A 20,756-nucleotide genomic window follows, 5' to 3' on the forward strand; every position below is an offset into this window, starting at 1 on the left:
CCTCCCTCAAGGATTGTCCCTAAGCATGAACCCTAAGCGCCTGGATTAAGCCAACTAAAGAGTTTTTAAAAATGAGTCTAAGGGGGACTGCAGGTATACAGTTCATAACTATCCTGCCTGAGCATGGATCTTCTCCAGCTCAGTTTTAACCTTCCCTGAATTATTGATATATACACAACGAAAGGTGTTGGCAGTAACACAAAGACCATGCAGTTCCACCAGTGGATCATTGGGATTATTCTGTTGTCCATCACCATCTTAGCTAGTGAGTTCAGTGACTCTTGTTTGTCTTGGATGGCTTGGAGGTTTGAGTCATTTTGTACCAGCCAGGCCTTCACAATGGGAACATGGGATTAGAGACTTAATCTTTAATTTAGAGGGCCCTCTCTCTACCCAACAGCATTGGTGGAGTCTTCTGCAGGGATTTCACCAATTTTCATTTTGTCTATCCAATTTTAACAACCAAAACCATATTGCTTTGTGCATTGGCCCTGTTCTTTTCCTTTTTTTCCTGTCTGTCATCCTTTGGATTCCCTTTTTGGCTCTGGATGTGGCTTCCCCTTGTTGGTTTTCTATCTGTCCAGCCCAAGTTTTCGGAAACCATTGAAACTATTTTATTGTTTTTATCCCAAAGAGGACGTATCAGCAGAGCTTTTCCATTACTTCTCCCACAGTCATTTTAGGGGACAACAATAGAGAAAATGGAGTCTTCCACTGGGGAGATGCCTGTCACTTAAAGGTTTCCACTGCATCATCTACGTCCCCAGGGGAAGGGTCATATAGTCAGGTATCTATGGCTTTTAACTGAAACGCAGTTATGGCTTTATGATGTTTTCCAGGGGCTCTTAGGCTTAGGGAAGTCCTTGTTGTTGTGAATACTGTTCTCAAACTCTGTAATCCAAATCAAGAGTGACATGGGCTTATCACTGTCTGCCCCTGTTTCCTGGGGGCAAAAACACAATGCAGCCGGGCGTCAGTGGTTAGCTTCTCTAGACTTGCCACGTAGCTTGAGACATTTGGGTCTGCAAGGCCTCCTTATCAAATGGGCACACCAAACAAGCTGCATGAGACTGCCCTGGTTTCTGCCCACGTGTATCTTTCAGTTTACATATTTCATTCTCAGAGAAGGACCTCATTTCATCAGTTATGTTTTCAGCAACACTATCAGTCGTTTTGTGTTGAGTGAAAACAGGTTTTACTTGGGACTTTTAAGTAACCCAGATCAGGTGGAGCTTCCTACACAGGGGATTTTGACTCCCCTCGGGTGTCATCTACAACCCCTGGCATGTGGGAGTTAGAGGATGGTGTGGGACTGTGAGGTAGCCAGAAGCCAGGTTAATTTTCCGATTGTTTTTTAGGTCCACCTCTTGCATTTCTGCCCTCATCCATCACACCAGTTTATCCTTGCTGACAGGGAGATTGTCTACATCTCATTTATCCTCATTCAGCCAGAGGCAGACCAGCAGTTTAGTCAGCCCATCATCCCCCCAGGGAGCTGGCACAAGCCCTGGATGGTGGACTGATGAACCCCATGCATCTCCACCATGCCATGGTGTACTTTGTTGATGACCTTGTTTGCTGCAACAAACTGTCCAGCAAGTGACACCTGTTGCCCACCGCCAGGAGCAGCAGTACCAAGATGTCAACCCACTGCAGAATTTTGCAGATTTCGGAGTTGCCAAGAAAGATACGACTCACACAGGCAATGGATGGAACAACGCTTTACTCTTACAGAGAAGAGACAGAGCAAGGTCAGTCTCAATAGGGTGTGTCAGCTCTCATGGCCACCACATTTTGCCCTGAAGCTGACACAGGGAGATGGTCTACATGCACCCCTCCTGTGCTGCAGGTGAGGGACACAGTTCCCTTCCCACCAGGAATAGATGTAGCAGCGAGGCTGGCCAGGTGCCATATGATGTACACACTTTAAGCAAAACAAAGAAGCATACATCAAGCCTGGAACAGGGAAAGGTACTCCCAAACAAGTTCATGTACCCAACACAGGCTGTGAGGGCTCCTTATCTCCATGTAGGAAAATGTCCCAGGCCCAAGGCATGCTCTTCTGCAGTTATGCAAGGGTCAACAGGCTGTGTATGACTGCCTTTCTCACACCTGTCTTCTCTTTTAACTGATGAAACAGATGAAGTGTCCCTCTTCCCATCAAAGACTTCCACTTGTATTCTGGAGAAGATCTCCTCTTGTCTTCTCAAGGATTTTGCTCCTATAACTTTTGCCTCTTTTTCCAACATCACAAATCTCCCCCGTCTCCAAAATCACTCCCATGAACATATAACATGCTCTAGTATCTCCCATTTAAAAAGCAGTCCCTTGGGGGCTGGCCCCGTGGCTGAGTGGTTAAGTTCGCGCGCTCCGCTGCAGGCGGCCCAGTGTTTCGTTAGTTCGAATCCTGGGCGCGGACATGGCACTGCTCATCAGACCACGCTGAGGCAGCGTCCCACATGCCACAACTAGAAGAACCCACAACGAAGAATACACAACTATGTACCGGGGGGCTTTGGGGAGAAAAAGGAAAAAATAAAATCTTTAAAAAGCAGTCCCTTGACCTTACAACCCTCTCCAGTTACTGACCAATTTCTGCCTCTCACCTCACTTTCTCCTCAATCCTCTTCAAATGGGCTTCCATTATCGTTATTCACTAGAGACTGTGTTTACAAGATCACTGGTGATCTTCATGCTGCCAAACCCAATGGTCATCTCTATTATATTAGTTGACCTTTCAGAAGCATTTACTCCAATTGACCTATCTCTCCCTGAAACTCTTCAGCTCCTTTCTGAGATATCACACTCTCCAGTTTTCCTCTCAAGGGGTCTCCTTTGCTGGCACTTTCTTCTCTACTGGAACTGTGAAGTTTGCAATGCTCCAAGGCTGTGACAGGCTCTCTGCTCTTTATTTATACTCTTTCCGTGATGATCTCACTCAGTGTCGTGCTTTAAATACCTTACTCATGCCAATGACACTCAAGCCCTGACCTCTCCTCTGAACTTCAGACTCACGAACCAAACCGCCTCTTGATGTTTCTGCATAGACATGATTTTTCCCCCTAACTTAGCTCTTTAATTTTACTGTTTCATGAACTTAACTCTTTATTATTTTATGGAGTATTCACAAAATTTTCTTCAGTTCACAGTTGTCTGTTCTGCCATCAAACCTACTGATCAGTTCAGTTTAGACATTGGAAAAAAGAACATTACACTAAGAGGTAAGATTCTTTAATTCTTATTTTTTTAATTTTTTATTGAGGTATAATTGACATACATTATATTAGTTTCACATATACATAATGATCATACAAATACATAATATACATAATGATACATACAAATCATATACATAATGATTTGATATTTGTATATGCTGCAAAATGATCACCACAAAAAGCCTAGTTAACATCCATCACCACAGTTACAGAATATTTTTCTTGTTATGATTTTAAGATTTACTCTCCTAGCAACTTTCAAATATGCAATACAGTATTATTAACTATAGTCACCATGCTGTACATTATATCCCCAGGACTTACTTATTTTATAACTGGAAGTTTGTACCTTTTGACATTCTTCTTCTATTTTGCGCCCCTCTCTCCCCACCTCTGCCAACCACCAATCTGTTCTCTGTATCCATGAACTTGGTGGGTTTTTTTAGATTCCACATATAAGTGAGATGATACGATATTTGTCTTTCTCTAACATATTTCACTTAGCATAATGCCCTCAAGGTCCATCCATGTTGTTGCAAATGACAAGATATCATTATTTTTCATGGCTGAATACTATATATATTATATATATATATATATATATATATATAGTAATATGTATATACCACATTGTCTTTATCCATTCGTCAGTGGACAGTTAGGTTGTTTCCACTTCTTGGCTATTGTAAATAATGCTGCAATGAACATGGGGGTGCATACATCTTTTCAAGTTAGTGTTTTCATTTTCTTTGGATAAATACCCAGAAGTGGAATTGCTGGATCATACGGTAGTTCTATATTTAATTTTTTGAGGAATTTCCATACTGTTTTCCATAGTGGCTGCACCAATTTACATTTCCACCAACAGCACACAACGGTTCCCTTTTCTCCACACCCTTGCCTTGTCTTTTTGGTAATAGCCACTTTAACAGGTATGAGGTAATATCCCTCGTGGTTTTGATTTGCATTTCCCTGATGACTAGTGATGTTGAGCATCTTTTCATGTATCTGGTGCCCATCTGTATGTCTTCTTTGGAAAAATGTCTGTTCATATTCTCTGCCTATTTTTTACTATTGAGTTGTATGATTTCTTTACACATTTTGGATATCAACTCCTTACCAGATTTTTTTTTTTCTGAGGAAGATTCACCCTGAGCTAACATCTGTGGGCAATCTTCCTCTATTTTGTATGTGAACTGCCGCCACATTATGGCCACTGATGAGTTGTGTAGGTCCGCACCCAGAAACCGAACCTGGGCTGCCGAAGTGGAATGCACTGAACTTAACCACCACGCGACCAGGGTTGGCCCAGATAATTCTTATCTTTGAGGACTGAATTTTTTTCTGCTTTGGAATAAATTAATTTTGCTTACACTAACTGTGGCATCAAGTAGTGTATTTCTCCCATGATTTAACCAAAAGCTTAATAGTGAACTTTTTTCTCACACATTCATGACCTAACCAGATCTTTCTGTGTATTGACTATGTTTTCAAAGGTTGTCTACTGCAGGATATCTGTACACACTATGGTACTAATTCTAGGCCACTGTTGCTGGCCCTTTTTGTTTCTCCCCACACTCATCTGTGCACATGACTTTAGTCATCCTCTCTACATTGGTTTGCCAAATGGTTCTGCTCTAGGCCTGACTTTTCTCTTGGACTTCATTTCTACATTTCTGATGGTCCACTGGACGAATGTAACCGAATGTTCCACCCACAATTTAACACAACCAAAGTGAATCTTCTTTTCCCTGCTCCCAAATCAGTGACTCCTGACATCCCTTTTTCTGTCAACGGAGCTGCCATTCTCGTAGCTGTCCAGGCTTCACTCCACTACCTCTCTTCCCTCACAGTTCATCAACACATCCTACTATTTCTTTCTTCGACACAGCAATATCATGTCCTGGTGACATGATTATGAGTTTGGGAATGCTGGTTAACTGAGATCTCTAGGCCTCACTTTCCTCATCTCTAATATAAGGTTAAAAATACATGCCAGGATTGTTTTGAAGATTACATGGTCCAATGCATACAAGAACCTAACAATATATAAGCTCTCCCCCTATGTTGTTCTCTGCCCTGCCTTCCATTTCCATGGCCAAAATTATAGTAGTGTCCCTCACAATATCTTATCTAAATGATCACACTAATTTCTAAACACTGCTTTTAATCTTTCCTCCCAAACCCTTCCTAAAACAGTATTTGGTTCACATTATGATCTTACCCAAAAGTCTTTAATGACTATCTAATTTTTAAAGCAGAAGTGTCTAAAGTTGGATAGACACTTCTTACTAAACTATAAACTCTTTTGGGAAAGGCAAGGACTTTTGTGTATTAGCTTTCCCTGAAGCACAATGCATGCACTAGGGGCTCAGCGAACAATTTCTTCCAGAAAATGATTAAAATGATGATCTTACCTGGAAGTTTGCTACAAAATATGAGAATTTATTTTCAGTATGCTAAATTCTTCGAGGACACTTTTAATTTCAGTTGTGACCTTTATATGGTCTGTTTTAAATCACTTCAAATATTTGGTAGCAATTTGCTTGACTGTTCTAGGTGTGGGAACAATGACTGATAGCTTCATCCCTCAGTATGTTTTTCTGTTCCTTGAAGAGATAAACGTCCTGAATGAGTTATGTACTAGCTTCACAGTCATCACCCACGTTCACTGGAGGGCAGTGTTATCAATAATCAGGCTCTGGATTCATTTCACTTTACATTGCATGTCTTAGAGTTATTAAGTTTTTGAGTCAAAAGTAATATGAAAGGTTGTTTTAAAAAAGATTGGAATATGTGTCAGGTGTGCAGTACTGCACTTCCCCTAACACGGTGGTTCCCAAACTTCTACATATATGTGAATCACCCCAGACCTATGCTGTCCAATACAGGAGCCACTAGCCATGAGGCCATGGAGCACTTGAAATGTGGACAAATTGAGATGTGCTGTGAGTGTAAAACACACACTGGATTTCAACAACTGAGTACCAGAAAAAGAGATGCAAAATATCTCAATAACTTTCATTGATCATATGTTGAAATGAAAATATTTTCATTATATTGGGTTAAATAAAATGCATTAGAATTAATTTCATCTGATTCCTTTTACTTTTTTAAAAATGTGGCTACTAGCATATTTAAAATTATATATGCAACTTGCATCTGTGGTTCATGTTATATTCCTGTTGGACAGCATTGCCCCAGATCCTTGTTTGAAATGTTTCCTGAGTCTCACTGCTGGAGATTCTGCTGTAGTCGTTCCAGGGCCCAGAAATTTGATACTTTTTAGCTCTCCAATAATTCAATTGATAAGTCAAGGTAGGGAATCATTGTTTTATACTGCTTTTGGCCAGATGATTGTGATGGTCTTCAGTACAGCAAACAGCGATTGAAAGATAACAAAGAGAATAACAGTTTTCAATTTCAATTGTGTAATAATTGCCATCCCACAATAGTCATATATATATTTTTCAATTAGTAAAACATTTCAAAATATAACCACAACACAACCATTTTGTGGGAGCAGAAGGAAAGTGGGAACAATTAAGCAATGTCTATCACAAACATAAGTGCACATAGCCTTCAACTCACTTCTAGAAATTGATCTTGCAGATCTTCTCACAAGCTCACTAGGATATGGCTTTAATTCACTTTGGCACTGTTTGAAATAGTGAAAAATTAGAAAATTACGATACATCCAATTGAACACTGTACAAGCTATAAAGAAGAATAAGGTCATCTATATGTACTGATATGGAAAGATGTCTATGATATTTAACAGAGAGCAAAGCAAGTTGCAGAGAAGTGTACAGATCCTAGAGCCAGCCCTGATGTCCTACTGGATAAAGTTTGGTGTGCTCTGCTTCAGTGGCCCAGCCTAGTTCCCAGCATAGAACCACACCACTCGTCTGTCAGTAGCCATGCTGTGGCAGCAGCTCACATAGCAGAACTAGAAGGACTTACAACCAGAAGATACAGCTATATACCGGGGCTTTGGGGAAGAAGAAAAAAAATAAAAGTATATAGATCATATTTGTATGTGGGAAAATATACATATATTTGTATGTGCATAAAAAGTTTCAAAAACTGTTAAAAATGGAGAGATTTCCAGTGATATGGAAACGAACTTCTCTGCTTTTTAATCTTTTTGTACTGTTTTAGTTTTTTTACTATGAGCAATATGCAAATTTACACTACATTACAAAACGATATTCAAAAATACCGTACTACCCAGCCAAGTGAATATTTCATCGCTTAGATTCCTGTTACAGATAGTTGCTTTTCACTAGTATCTCTTAATCTGGAAGTTGGTCTTCGCTTTAATTTTCCAAAAAGCCACCGCATATATGCACGCATTCATTCAACCAATTGTTTCTAACAACCTACTTTATTCCAGGCATTGCTCTAAAGCAGAAAAATAATGGTGCACAAAACTATGTGTTCCTTACACGAGGAGGACAATAAGCAAATTTAAATACGAATTAGGAATAAGTGCTATGAAGACTTTTTTAAATGCTGAAATGTTCGAATGTCATGTGTGCTTGTGTGCGCGTGCATATACATATATTTACTCACACATAGTAATTAATAAAACCGTTGCCACTGAATTTTCTAAGTGTCGTTTTGATAAAGTATTCTGGGATATTTCTCAAATTAATCTTTCTCCTGCATTCATTATAATGAACTTAGTACAAAGAAATTAAAAATAGAAAAGCTTTTCAGTTGTGTGAATTTAGGCAAATTACTTGGCTGCCCTAGGCCTCAATTTTCTCCTCCGCCAAATGGAGTATTTACCTCTCGGGGTTGCTGGCTCAGGAAGAACTGGACGTGCAGATCAGAGTGTAGGAGCAGCGCCCGGCCCACGGAAGGGGAGGGGGGCGGGGCGCGGGGCCCGGACGCCGCCCGGGGCGCACCGGCCGCGGGAGCTGGAGGGGCGCGGTACTCTCCCTGCGGACCGGAGGAGAGTCGCAGCGCTTTCACAGAGTGTTTTCACCCGAACAGGTCTGCCATCTACTTTCCCTTTCTGGGCGTGCGGCGGCCGCGGGCCGCTCACTCCCGGCCGGCGCCAGCCCGTCTTCTCGAGTGGGTCCTAAACCGAGGCCGCCCTGCGCTGCCTAACTCAAGTCCACTCCCGGCCCCGAGCCGCCCAACCCGTCCGGGGCGGACTTGGCTCCGGGCAAGCGGGAGCCTCGCCTCCAACTGCGGCTGTTAGTTTGAATTCTGGCGCCACTCCCGCGCCACGTAGAGGCAGCCTCGCAAGCGACGGATCGCAGCGCCGCCAGCGGGCGCGCGCCGGGGACTGGGCGGGCGCGCGGCCGGTGGGCGGCGCGCGCACCACGCCCCGGAACGAGCCCCGACAGCAAAGAGCCGCCGCGCGCGCTCTCGCTTTCACGCGTCAGGAGACGGCCACGCCCCCGTCTTCTCCCTTGTCCAATCGACGCGAGAGGGAGGGGCGGCCTCGGTCTGACTCAGGAGAGGCTATATAGGGAACTGCTGGCGGCAGCGCTCGGTCTTTTACGTCGGGATTTGGAAGCTGCTGCTGGGCGGTAGGTGAGTGGGCGTCGCGGGCCAGTATCTAGGCGAATCTGGGTGGCGTAGGTTTGGGTTGGGGGCTGCAGGCTTTGAAACGGTTTTAGAGATTTGAGGTTAACGTTGCTGTGTGTTGAAAGCCTGCACGTGGGAAACACGCAGCCCGACCGCCACGTGTCCTGAGTCCGGGTGGGGGCAGCCTTCGAGCTGAGGCTGCTGCTGATGGCGCGGGCCTGGGTGCCGAGCCCGCGCAGCCGACCGGCTGAGCCTGAGCGGCGGCGGCGGGAAAACAACTACATTTCCAGGATTTGGGGCGGGGAGTTACTTTTACATTAACAGCAAGAGGCTTTTATTACTGAACCGAGTCTTTCTCCCGTCGCCAGATCGAATGTTTATTTCCGTGGGCAGCTCCCGACTGTGAATGAGGCTGAGTTGTAGCGTGCCCAGATGGCGCCATGCGCTGATCGGATTAGTGAAAGGGAGGGTTTAGTACTGAAAATCTTGCACTGTGGCGTTCTCTTAGAATGCTTAATTTTAAATAGGTTGATCCACCGCAGGAACGATGGCTTTCAGTGTAACGGAACTGTTACCTGGAGATGCTAAGGTGGGTATTGTTGAGAGCTTAGTTTTTAAACTCGAAAGTAAACCTGTTGATTTATAGGAATAGAAGATGGTGCATCATTTGAAATTTGCTTTTTTTATTAGATGCAAAGAAAAATTTCAAAACATAAGAGAGAATATTTGCTGGAGAATTACTTAGCTAAAACCTGACAGTCTTACCAGGTATGTGTTGGACTAGTACTTTGTTTCAGCATATGTGTGGTCCATATGTAGATTAAATGAAAACTTTTTTTGCCCTTGAACAGCATCCTGGGGCTTGATGAATACTAATGAAGCTGTGGACCTCATTGACTAGCAGCTTTATTTTGAAGTAAGTTGTGTGGCTTTCAAGATCTACTGTAGTATTTCTCTAATATAGTACTTGTCTTTTAGCATTGCTTTGGTTTAAGGTGAATGTCACAGTAACATAGCTTAATGGATTATGGTCTAATTCATGATGAAACCTATCCCGAAGCTGATTACCTGAAGAAAAGCATGTGCGGATTCGGCTTCTGAGATAAGACCAATGTGCAGATATGAAGTAATTTTTGTTGTCTGGATTTTATAACTTTTAGATGGTTCTGTTAGGTTATAAGTCTTGGTGGGGTGGCCCTACTACTCCACAATAGTGTGTTTTCTTTTTTCTCTGCCAACAGTGAGGGGTCGCTGTCAGCGCATTGAAAGAGGCCAGTTTGCTGGGAAGTTCCTCAACTGTAACCGTTTCTGTAAGTGGCGATATTAATCAGTCAGTATTGTGTCCTTGGTCTTATCGATGATGATCCTATCCCGAACCTGAATTTCTGTTGAAAAAACTTATACGGATCTGGCTTCTGAGATGGACCATTATGAGGACAATAGTGTTTACGTAAGCTCTTCTGATGTTGATAGTCTTGTAAATCTCAAATGTTTTCCTTTTTCTAGGGCTAGTGCCATGAGATTTACTTGACCTATGAAAAACTGGTGATCAGGAAAAGCGCTTCGTTTTACAGACATGGAAAGAAAACATACAAAGCAAGACGGATTATATTGGGTTTTAATTTTTTAAATAGATTCTGGACCAACATAAGATTCGAGGCATTTCTAATTATTCATGTAACACCCTCCAAGAGTCAAAACCTGTTAACCAGTAGGTTACTTCCCAGATCTTTCTACTTTGTAAGTACAGGCATACATGTGATACTAGATATTTCTGATACAAAATTCTTTTTCAGTTAACCAGCCTTGTAATCACATTTTTCTGAATGTATGTTTTGCCTTTGGCCCCGTTTGAATATAAAATGCATAATTGTAATTAAAGCTGAGTGAAAGTTTATACTGACTCTTGTGGGGAAATCCTCGGTAAGGTTTTTATGGAGAGAACTGTTTGGCAATCACAATAATGAGGAGAGGTGGGAAACCTTGGCTTTGTATTAAGTATTGCCAAAATTAATGTTGGTGGAAGAAAAATGTCAGACATCAAGGTAATCAACCTGATTATTAATTAAATCCTGGAATGTTTAGTCCTAATGTAATTTCAAAGGTTATTGAAGGTAAAAAAAAAAAATGGGGAGTAATACTTGGAATAAAGGAAGAAAGCACAGCATAACAAGGGTCAGGAGGGGAGGTTATTGATAAATAATCTGGGTTAAAACTAGTCAAACATTACACAGTATGGATTTAGGGTAAACAGTAATAGCATCTGATCTAACTCAGGTAGTTGGGCCTCATGCATGATCATTTTCCCTAAATAGCTACATGAATAAGTTGTTCCCAGGCCCATATTTAAATGTCACTCAAAAGCTAATATTTTTGTTGTCTTATAATGAACTGTCATCTTTTTCCTAAAGTGTCTTGTTTTCCTCTCTTAGTGTAAAGAATTCAGATTTGGACGCATATGCAGTTCAAGAGAGGCTGGGGAGACTGACAAACCTGTAGTTGACTGGCCAGACACATTAGTCTATTTTCCCCCAAGTGTTAGGACCACGTACAAAGTGGGTCTCTAGAAAAATTTCTCATGGCCATAGCAAAATACAAAGTATTCATACCACCACATAGAGATGAACCACTTAGTATTTTGGGTACCTGCACATAGGAAAAAAAAAAACAACAGGTCCAAGGAATTCCACAGTGACCATACATGGTTAAGGATGGTTCCAGGAAAATGAACCTCAGCAGCAACTTTGTAGGAAATTAAAGGGGCCTCGGGGCTTCGAGAAATCTAGCAATGGGAAAAGTAGTTTGGCATAATGGTTTCCATGTAATTGTATCTTGATATTGCCAAAAGGAATGAGGAAAGCTGTGGGGACTTAGACATCTTTTAGAAATGAAAAGCACCTTCAGGCAAGATACTGTATGTAAAATGCAGCAATTGACAAAATCAAACCACTTCCAAGTAGCATTGTGTTGATAACCTTGGTCTTTATTGCAGCCCTTTATTGTATGTATTTAGACGTGAATAAGTAGTGTTTGACATTGCAGTCTCTACCTTTGATCACTGCTGTATTTGGAACTTGACCACTCTGAGCCCTATGTTTTCTTTCATTCACTGACGTGTCCTGAGTACCTAGGTACTTTGACTACCTGGGCTTGGTTGTTCAGTAAATGTTATGTGAACAATATATGCTCAAAGATGAACTGGGATCCTCTACAAAACTTTCAGGGAAAAGTGTCTGTTTTTTGGTCAGAGCTGGCAAACCACTTCTAAACAAGGCAAAGTTGTGAAATAGATTTTGCTTTAGAGCCCTCTGACCTCTTTTCCTGTAGTTCCTTCTGGTTTTGCTCCTTGTGATAGGTCGCGTTTCTTTATATAATCCGAGTCAAATTAGTAATGTGCATTTACTTTGTATAAATATATTGTACTAGCCTCTGCCAAGGAGGTCGGAGGTGAAACACTTCCTTTGTCCACTATGTGTCAACAGTGGTACAAGATGCCAAGGAAAAACACCAAAGGCCAGCCACAGAGATGCAAAGTACTGTGGGAGAGAAGAATACTTAGTATCTGAGAAGGTTGAGCAAGTGGATTAGTCAAAACCAGCTCAGATGTGAGGAAGCTTAATTCAGGCATGAAAAGTACTAAGAAAAGATAGTCTCCTAAAGAACTGTAGGGGACAAATGGAGAATTTAGGTATTAATTGGGTGGATAGATGTGGGACAAAAAAGGATAAGGCTGGAGTGTTAAAAAACAGAATAATACCCTTGCTAAGGTTTTTGAGTCAAAGAACTAAAAGGCTGCTGTAGTCGTTTGAGTTCTCCAAACCCTGACGTTTTCAGTAGTAAGGTACATAGTGCAAATCACTTGCAGCCCTAAGGGCTGCAGGGTCCACACTTGAAGGAGACATGAGTTCAGGTCCAAAAGTACAATTTTGATGGAGTTACAACTTGAAAGCTCAACATTATCTTTAGTAATTCAGCTTCTGTTAAAATTACTAGTTGATTCATAGCTTTTAGTACATAAACCTGGATGGTGCTTTTCATTCACACAGGTTTTGCTCTTAGACTCTACTAGCCTGATATATGAATACTGACTGGATGATATCTTTTGTTACTAAAACAGCCAACTACTAGCTAAGAGCACAGATCTTAAGTTGGCTGGGTAAGTGATTTGCTCTCCAGAACATATCTGCAACTTAACAGAGCTCGTTGGACTCGAAAGCCCTGACCTAATACAGAAATAGGACTATAATAGACTGGCATCTGCTTGCTTAGGACTGGTTTCAGAAGCTGAAAGAGAATCTACATCTGTCTGGCTTTGGTGACTTTAGCCAATACGAATTCTTTCCTCCTTGCCTTACACCATGCTTCCAGGTTATCTTCTTAAAATACAGTAGGCTCAAACTTAACCATTTGGTGCTTTCTAAAATTAGTTCTATTGCCAGAAATCCAATATCCACTGCACTTGGTTTCCCAAACAAGTGCCTTCTGAACTGATTGTGCACTTCATAGTCCTTGCTGTTTGCCCAGTGTGTGTGAAAGAGTTTTTGGCTGTTTCCAGAATTTTTATATTAGTTCCTTAGAATTAGAACCTTTATTTGAATCCCAGCCTACTAGGAATGTCTGCATGTCTTTTGCCAGTCCCACCTCCCTGGGGGTGGGACCCTCCTCATCTTGGCTTCCAAAAGCTGGGTTCCAGATCTGAATAGTACTTAAAGCATAGTACTTGGAATTGCCTCACTGAATGTTGCCACTGCCTCTGGCCTTCTTGCACTTCCTTGATTCTACATGTTTGGGTATGTACAGATACCGGATCAAAACACAAGCATGCCATGAAGTTTTGAGAAATTTTATGGACCATCTTGAGGCAGGGGAGAGGATACCTTTCCAATAAGAGAACCATGCACGTTGGTCTCATTCTCACAAGTCCTGGCCTCCTCCCCTTACCACTAGTCCACTACTGAGGTCCTGGCATGCTGTGTGGCTAAATTTAGCAGGAAGTAGGATTTAATCTCTCAGAATCCCAAATCGAGTGTGGTATAATCCAACCTATTTGGGAACTTCATTCTATTAGTTTATTCAGTTGATTCTAAAAGTATTAACGGGAAAGCATTTGAGAATACTCAAAATTAATCATTTGAAGACAGTAACATTTACAAATACGGTGCATTACCGATGTCAGGAAACAACATGATTTTGCCTCCTAACAAATATAGTTGAGGTACATCAATTGTACATTTTTTAAGTGCACAGTTTGATGAGTTTTTCCAAAGACGTACAACCATAAAACCATTACCATAATCAAAATAATGACTATCTCCCCGAAGTGTTCTCTTATAGGGACTTGATCTGAGCATCCTGAGGTTGAGGTAGTGTGTGATGTCCAAATGAGATTTTGAGAGTTCAGGAGAGAGATCTGAGCTGGAGAAATAAAACTGGGAGTTATCAGCATGTGGATGGTATACTTAAAGCCATGAGCTAAAATGAGATCACCAAGGGAGTGAATATAAATAGAGAAGTGGTCCAGGAGCTGAGTCCTGCTACATTCCAAGAGTAAGACGTTCCAGCTTTAGTTGAAACCTGGGAAATTGTTTTGTGCGAAGAGACAAAAATTAAGAAGCAGAAATGTGTTGTGAAGTCCAGTTGATAAACATGGAACAGAAACTGGATAGAAAATCAAGGGGCCAGGCCAGTAGCATAGTGGTTAAGTTTGCACACTCCACTTTGGCAGCCCAGGGTTTGCCGTTTCAGATCCGGGGCATGCTGTGGTGGCGTCCCACATAAAGTGGAGGAAGACTGGCACAGATGTTAGCTCAGGGCCAATCTTCCTCACAAAAACAAAATTTAAAAAAAAAAGTTCTGGAATGAAAAGCAAGGGTGAGAACCAAGCAAATCACTGGGTGATGGGCTGGAGATTGTCTTGAATTTAATGCAGAGCATTGGTCAGCATGAAAATTGGAGGAGTTAGTATTTGAAGACAATTTCGTAAAGTATCAGGCAAAGTGGTCTTCAGGAGAGAATGAGATGAGGAATTTAGAAAGTATGATAAGGGTGTTCATCAGACACTGGACTTAGAGAAGTGGAGTTGACTACAGACAAGTTAGAGGTCTGCCTTGCAGTGCTAAAGTGCCTGCTGAGGCTAAAAATTACCAATTTTAATCGTTATTCAGCATAATTCACTGTTCCCCCATGGGGCTTATCTGCTCGGGAGGAGAAAGCAGATAAATGGATTAATCCAAAATTAGGGATAGACTGGCCAGGAGGAACAAAGCAAAGACAGGCCAAGAGAATTGAGGATGTAGTTAAAATTTTTGACCTTGACATCTAGGCTGATTAGGGGAAAAATGAAAGAGTACTGGAGAACTGTCCCAGATAATAGCAAAGATCAGATGTACCATGGAAAGATGCTGATGAAAATGAAGTAAAATAAGTTCCTCTACAGTTGTCCTACAAAATGACCTGTAACATGTATTCTGATTATCAGTTTCTCTCTCTCTGGCCCTAGAGTGTGAGTTCTTTGCAAGGAGAACTGTGCCCTTCTCTTAAACTGTGCACCTAGGACAATGTAATAGCTCCCGTTAAAAAAAATTTGTCTAAAGATCTTGAAGAAAATGTGGTAAGATTTTAAAAATAATAACTTTGAATCCATGGCATTATTAGCAATTATGTTTTTTTAATACTTTCATTGGCTTTTAATAATATTTAGTTGGACTATGCATTTTCCCAAAAGAAGATCTCTTTCGCCAGAAAAATGAGCTGAAATGATTTTAAAGCATTAGCTTGCAAGTATTATTCTAACATTAACTATGAAACCTTAACGGTGACACCTCCTGGAGTGTGGGTGTTACACAGACTTTCGAGAGTAAATACAAAGACCCAAACCCAATAACGAAAGATTCACAATTATAAGATGAAAAAAAATTTGTCTAATGAAATGGAATTCAATATGTATATTTAGGGCTAGCAATGGTAATGTGAATTAAATTCTCCAAAAGAGAGAAAAGAAATGAGAAAAGTTGGAAGCTGTTGTAGACTGAATATTTGTGGTCCCCCAAAGTTCATGTGGAAGCCCTAACTCCAGTGTGTCTGTATTTGGAGATCGAGCCTCAAAGGAGGTAATTAGGTTAAATGAGGTCATAAGGGTAGGGCCCTGATTTGTTAGGATAGTGTCCTTTTAAGAAGAGACACCAGAGAGCTCAGCCTCTCCCTCTGTCTGGGCACCCACAAAGAAGAGGTGTGAGCACACAGTGTGATGGCAGCCACCTCCAAGCCCAGACAAGAGGCATCAGAATAAAACCTACCTGGCCAGCACCTTGATCTTAGACTTCCAGCCTTCAGAACTGTGAGGAAATTCATTTCTGTTGTTTAAGGCACCCAGTCTGGTATTTTGTTATGGCAGCTCTAACAGACCAAGACAGAAGCAAAGGATAAATGGCTGCTGCTATAATTTTGGGAGTTTGTATTTGGTTAAAAAATTATATGTAATAACTATGCAAAAGGCCCATGCAATGTAATCACTCTAGTTGTGTATATTTTCCCTTTAGGTTTTTATTACATTGAAACTAGACCTACAATGCACTTATTGAATATTAACACTTATAACTGCTACTCACAATACTTTCCACGTATTTCAACATCAAGTTCAGTTGTTTGGGAAATAGGTAATTTTTCGTGAAAAAACTCTCAGTAGGGGCCGGCCTGGTGGTGCAGCGGTTAAGTTCGCACGTTCTGCTTCTCGGCAGACATGGCACTGCTTGGCAAATGCCGTGCTGTGGTAGGCATCCACGTATAAAGTAGAGGAAGATGGGCATGGATGTTAGCTCAGGGCCAGTCTTCCTCAGCAAAAAGAGGAGGATTGGCAGTAGTTAGCTCAGGGCTAATCTTCCTCAAAAAAAAAAAAAAAAGCTCTCAGTAAAGAAATCAGAGATTGAAATTAAGCTGTCTTAGATAGAAAGTGAATCTTGTCTGAAGTCTTAATGCTTCACAGGAAAACCTTTTTAATGTAAATGAAATTAGTTCTTTCATGATTACCTCTTATAACAGAAAATGATTTAGCCTAACTAAATATTTCACAGTGTAAAATTTACTTTTTCTATATGAACATTAAGATTGCAATAAGTTTTAAAACAACTTTTTCTTGTACCTGATAGGTCATATTTATCATGGTTTTTCCCCCTATTTAATGAAAAATATTGTAAAATAATGACTGACACTTTTATAGTTCTGTGTGTTTTTCACAGTGCTTTGACACACATCATCTTGGTTTCTCCTACAGCAACCTGGAAGGTAGATAAAGTAGGCATTATTTAGTCTTTATACATTTCGTATGTGAGTAAACTAAGATCGAGAGATTTAAAATATAGGCTGCTTAAGGTCTAGATCACTGGAAGGAATGATTTCATCATCTGTGTTCTGCATGTTAACATGTTGATTTTTAGTTTGGGTGCCACATTTAAGATCGGTGACAAACTAGGAGCTGTCCTAAGGAAGGAGACCAGGGCTCTGGGAACCATGTCATTCTGGGCAGTTTTTTAAGGTTTTGGAAATACTTAACATGAAGAAATGAAAATCAAAGGAAGGCATGATGACTACTTTTACATATTTGAAAATATATTATGTGAGGTAATAGTAATATTAGTAATAATCCCATGTGGTGGGTAGTATCATTCTGCCCATTTTACAGATGAGGAAACTGAAACTTAGAAAAGCAACCTAAAGAAAGTCACATAGGAAGTGGAGGAATTGGAATTTAAAATCTGGCAGCCTAAATCAAGAGATGGTGTTCTTACCCCACTAAATACCTTCCCCAGAGGAGTAGTTAAGTGTTTCTCTAGAAGGCACAAAGGAGATCGGTTAAATTAAAAGAGGCCACAAACTGCAACTCAACCTAAAAATGAACTTCCCAATAATAGGCTGTACTGCCTCCATATCGTAGTCTCCCATTGGTGTGAGTTGCACAAAGGAGGCTGGCCCTAATCAACTTCAAAGACCCTCCAAGTCTAAATTCAGAGTCTTGACTTCCTAAGGTAACCCAGCTAGATAAGGACCAAAAGGACAATCAACATCCTCCACCCCTCTCTCAGTCCAGTGCTCAATCCCCTAATAGTGTGGCTCCCCAATTTTTTTCCGGTGAAAATTTAAATTTCCTCAGAATTTATTAATCTATGGGAACGCATAAGATCACTCTAAATTATACTGGCTCACAGCCCATGTATTGACACAGGGCCTGTAGCCTCTACAAAATTCCTCCGGAGAGGTTCTGGGGTTCCCATTAGAGTATCACACTTGTGTTCACAAATAGATCTTCACCCGAAGTCCTTCCTGATACTCGGCTGGTTACTGCAGCCCCTCCTTTGGGTACAGCCACACATCCAGTGCCTCCCACCAAGCATCAAAGTCTCCTTTTGTGCTGACACTATCTTAGTCCAGAGGAGAGTTGTGTCCTCATGTTCTCCTGGTGCTGTGCCTCACAAAGTAGAAATCTGCGAAGGACTGCATGTGTCTCCTGTCTCACAAAGCTCCTCAGAAACGGGCCTTTCAGCCGTGTTTTTCTTAGACATTTTTCCGTAGTACTGAGACCGGGTCCCTGGAGTCAGTCTTGGATTTAGCACTTTCCTATCCTCCTCCTCGAATCTCAGATTAGGCTCAACCCTGCTATGTCAATAGTTACTCAAAATCCATATTTGTCACATCAACTTTTTATTGATGATATGGCCTCCACTTATTTAAAATATGGATTTTAGTGGTAATAAAAACATAAGCCAGCAGGCCGGCCCTGTGGCCGAGTAGTTAAGTTCGCATGCTCTGCTTTGGCGGCCCAGGGTTTCACTGGTTCGAATCCTGGGCATGGACATGGCACCACTCATCAGGTCATGTTGAGGTGGCGTCCCACGTGCCACAACTAGAAGGACCCACAATGGGAAATACACAACTATGTACCAGGGGGCTTTGGGGAGAAAAAGGAAAAATAAAATCTTTTGAAAAAACAAAAACAAAAAACATAAACCAAATAACTTTAATCACCTGTTTTAATACAAAAGTACAATTTGAGGCCTGTTGCTAATAGTTGATCAGTTAGTTACATTAATGAGAATATAGGTATTAAGCACACTAAACTTGCCTGGGGCAATAGTAAGATATATTCTTTGGGGTACCTCTCAATTCTGATCTTTTATTTTCATTACTGATATAAACTCTCGGCTTATATTACATTTCTTTTTCAAAAATGAGAGGCCAGCCCAGTGGCCTAGTGGTTAAGTTCAATGTGCTCCACTTTGGTGGCCCAGGTTTGGTTCCTGGGCACGGACCTACACCACTTGTCGGTGGCCATGCTGTGACAGCAACCCACATACAAAATAGAGGAAGATTGGCACAGATGTTAGCTCAGAGCTAATCTTCCTCAAAAAAAATAATGATAATTCTTTAAAAAAACGAATGCACAAAGATTGCTCAGAGTCTGACCACATATGCAGAAATGTCAGGATAGTTTTGAAATTCGTGGACTTGTCTCTGAATATAGCTCAGTTTCTTGATGGATGTTTGCTTTAAAGTCAATCTGTTCCGGGGCTGGCCCCGTGGCCCAGTGGTTAAGTTCGTGCGCTCCACTGCAGGCGGCCCAGTGTTTCGTTGCTTCAAATCCTGGGTGCGGACATGGCACTGCTCATCAAACCACGCTGAGGCAGCGTCCCACATACCACAACTAGAAGGACCCGCAACGAAGAATAAACAACTATGTACCATGGGGGCTTTGGGGAGAAAAAGGAAAAAAATAAAATCTTAAAAAAAAAATAAAGTCAGTCTGTTCCTTTGGAGACTGAGCCACACTGATAGGTTAGGTGTGAGATGGTTCAGAAGTATCTTAAGGTTTCATTCATTTGTTCATTGAACAAGTAGGTAGTGAATAGAGACCGAGTGCAGGTACTGTCCTAAGCACTAAAGATACAGCAGTGAACCAACGACCAAATTCCTGTCCTTGTAGATCTTCCATTTTAGGAGGGCAAGGCAGATACTACATAATAAATACACACACTATAAAGTATATGAGAAAACAAGAAGTGATACGGGAAAAAAATAGCACACAGGACATTGGGAGTGGGTTTGGTGAGGTAAGGAGGGTTGTGATTCTAAATGGAGTTGACAGGATGGGCTTCCACAAGAAGGTGAGATTAAGCAAAGACTCATAGAGGGTAAAGAATTAAGCTATGCATATATCTGAGAAAAGGAATTCCCATGGTAGGACCCCAAAGAAAACGTGTGGCAAGAGAAGAAACAGGGCATGTAGACCACGTAGGGCCTTATGGTTCACTGAAAGGATTTTGCTCTGAGTAAAATGGGAACCACTGTAAAAGAAAACTCGAAGAAACTCAAAGCATGATTCATATGCATCAAAACCTGTGAACCCTACCCCTGGGGCCCAGAGTGTGTTTTCTACCATTTAGGAAACATGGCTTATCGGAGAAATGACTGATTACAGATCTGAGGCAAGAAATGTACAGGATGAGCTTGGTGCATCTTGCTATAGCAGAGAGCAAGAACACTATCAAAGACTGCTCAGGGCGTGTTAAACGAACTCAGGAGTCAGCTTGGAGCAGCTCCTGCAGTCCAAAGATGGAAACTTTCACTGTTATCAAGGATAATAACTACAGTAGATTGAAATATATAAAGTATGTTCAAATCTATGAATTTATAACAATACCTAAAAAAACATAAAAAGATTTTGGGACTGTTAGAGGATGCTGGTGAACCAATTCATCACTTTCAAAACTGGCAAATAAAGGGACTTTCCAACACCAACTGTAGTAACGGATAATCAGATAGAAGGTGAGAAAGTTTCTCTTTATTGGTTCATCCCAGTTAATAACTGAAAAAGACTAACAAAATTAGAATATCACCATTTTGCAACATCTATTGAATTAATGCCTCTAAGCAATGATCATGAATGGCTGCTACCATCAAAAAAAGAGTGGCAACCCAAGTGTAAGTCGCTGATTGGATGTTTTG

The 20,756-nt window shown here is 41.3% G+C and overlaps 1 long non-coding RNA gene and 2 other non-coding genes across 3 annotated transcripts; all 3 read left to right on the plus strand.

Annotated features, from left to right (window-relative positions):
• Positions 1-8,718: 8,718 nt before the first annotated feature.
• Positions 8,719-10,659, plus strand: LOC124247886 (uncharacterized). The gene is made up of 6 exons (XR_006890849.1): positions 8,719-8,768; positions 9,290-9,351; positions 9,453-9,530; positions 9,614-9,678; positions 10,004-10,072; positions 10,269-10,659. It is a non-coding gene; the product is annotated as an uncharacterized LOC124247886 (long non-coding RNA).
• Positions 9,797-9,866, plus strand: LOC124247984 (small nucleolar RNA SNORD50). Its single transcript, XR_006890873.1, has one exon. It is a non-coding gene; the product is annotated as a small nucleolar RNA SNORD50 (small nucleolar RNA).
• LOC124247983 (small nucleolar RNA SNORD50) lies at positions 10,115-10,184 on the plus strand. Its single transcript, XR_006890872.1, has one exon. It is a non-coding gene; the product is annotated as a small nucleolar RNA SNORD50 (small nucleolar RNA).
• Positions 10,660-20,756: the final 10,097 nt, after the last annotated feature.

Source organism: Equus quagga, chromosome 11 (genome assembly GCF_021613505.1).
Source record: "Equus quagga isolate Etosha38 chromosome 11, UCLA_HA_Equagga_1.0, whole genome shotgun sequence".
Taxonomy (NCBI): Eukaryota; Metazoa; Chordata; class Mammalia; order Perissodactyla; family Equidae; genus Equus; species Equus quagga.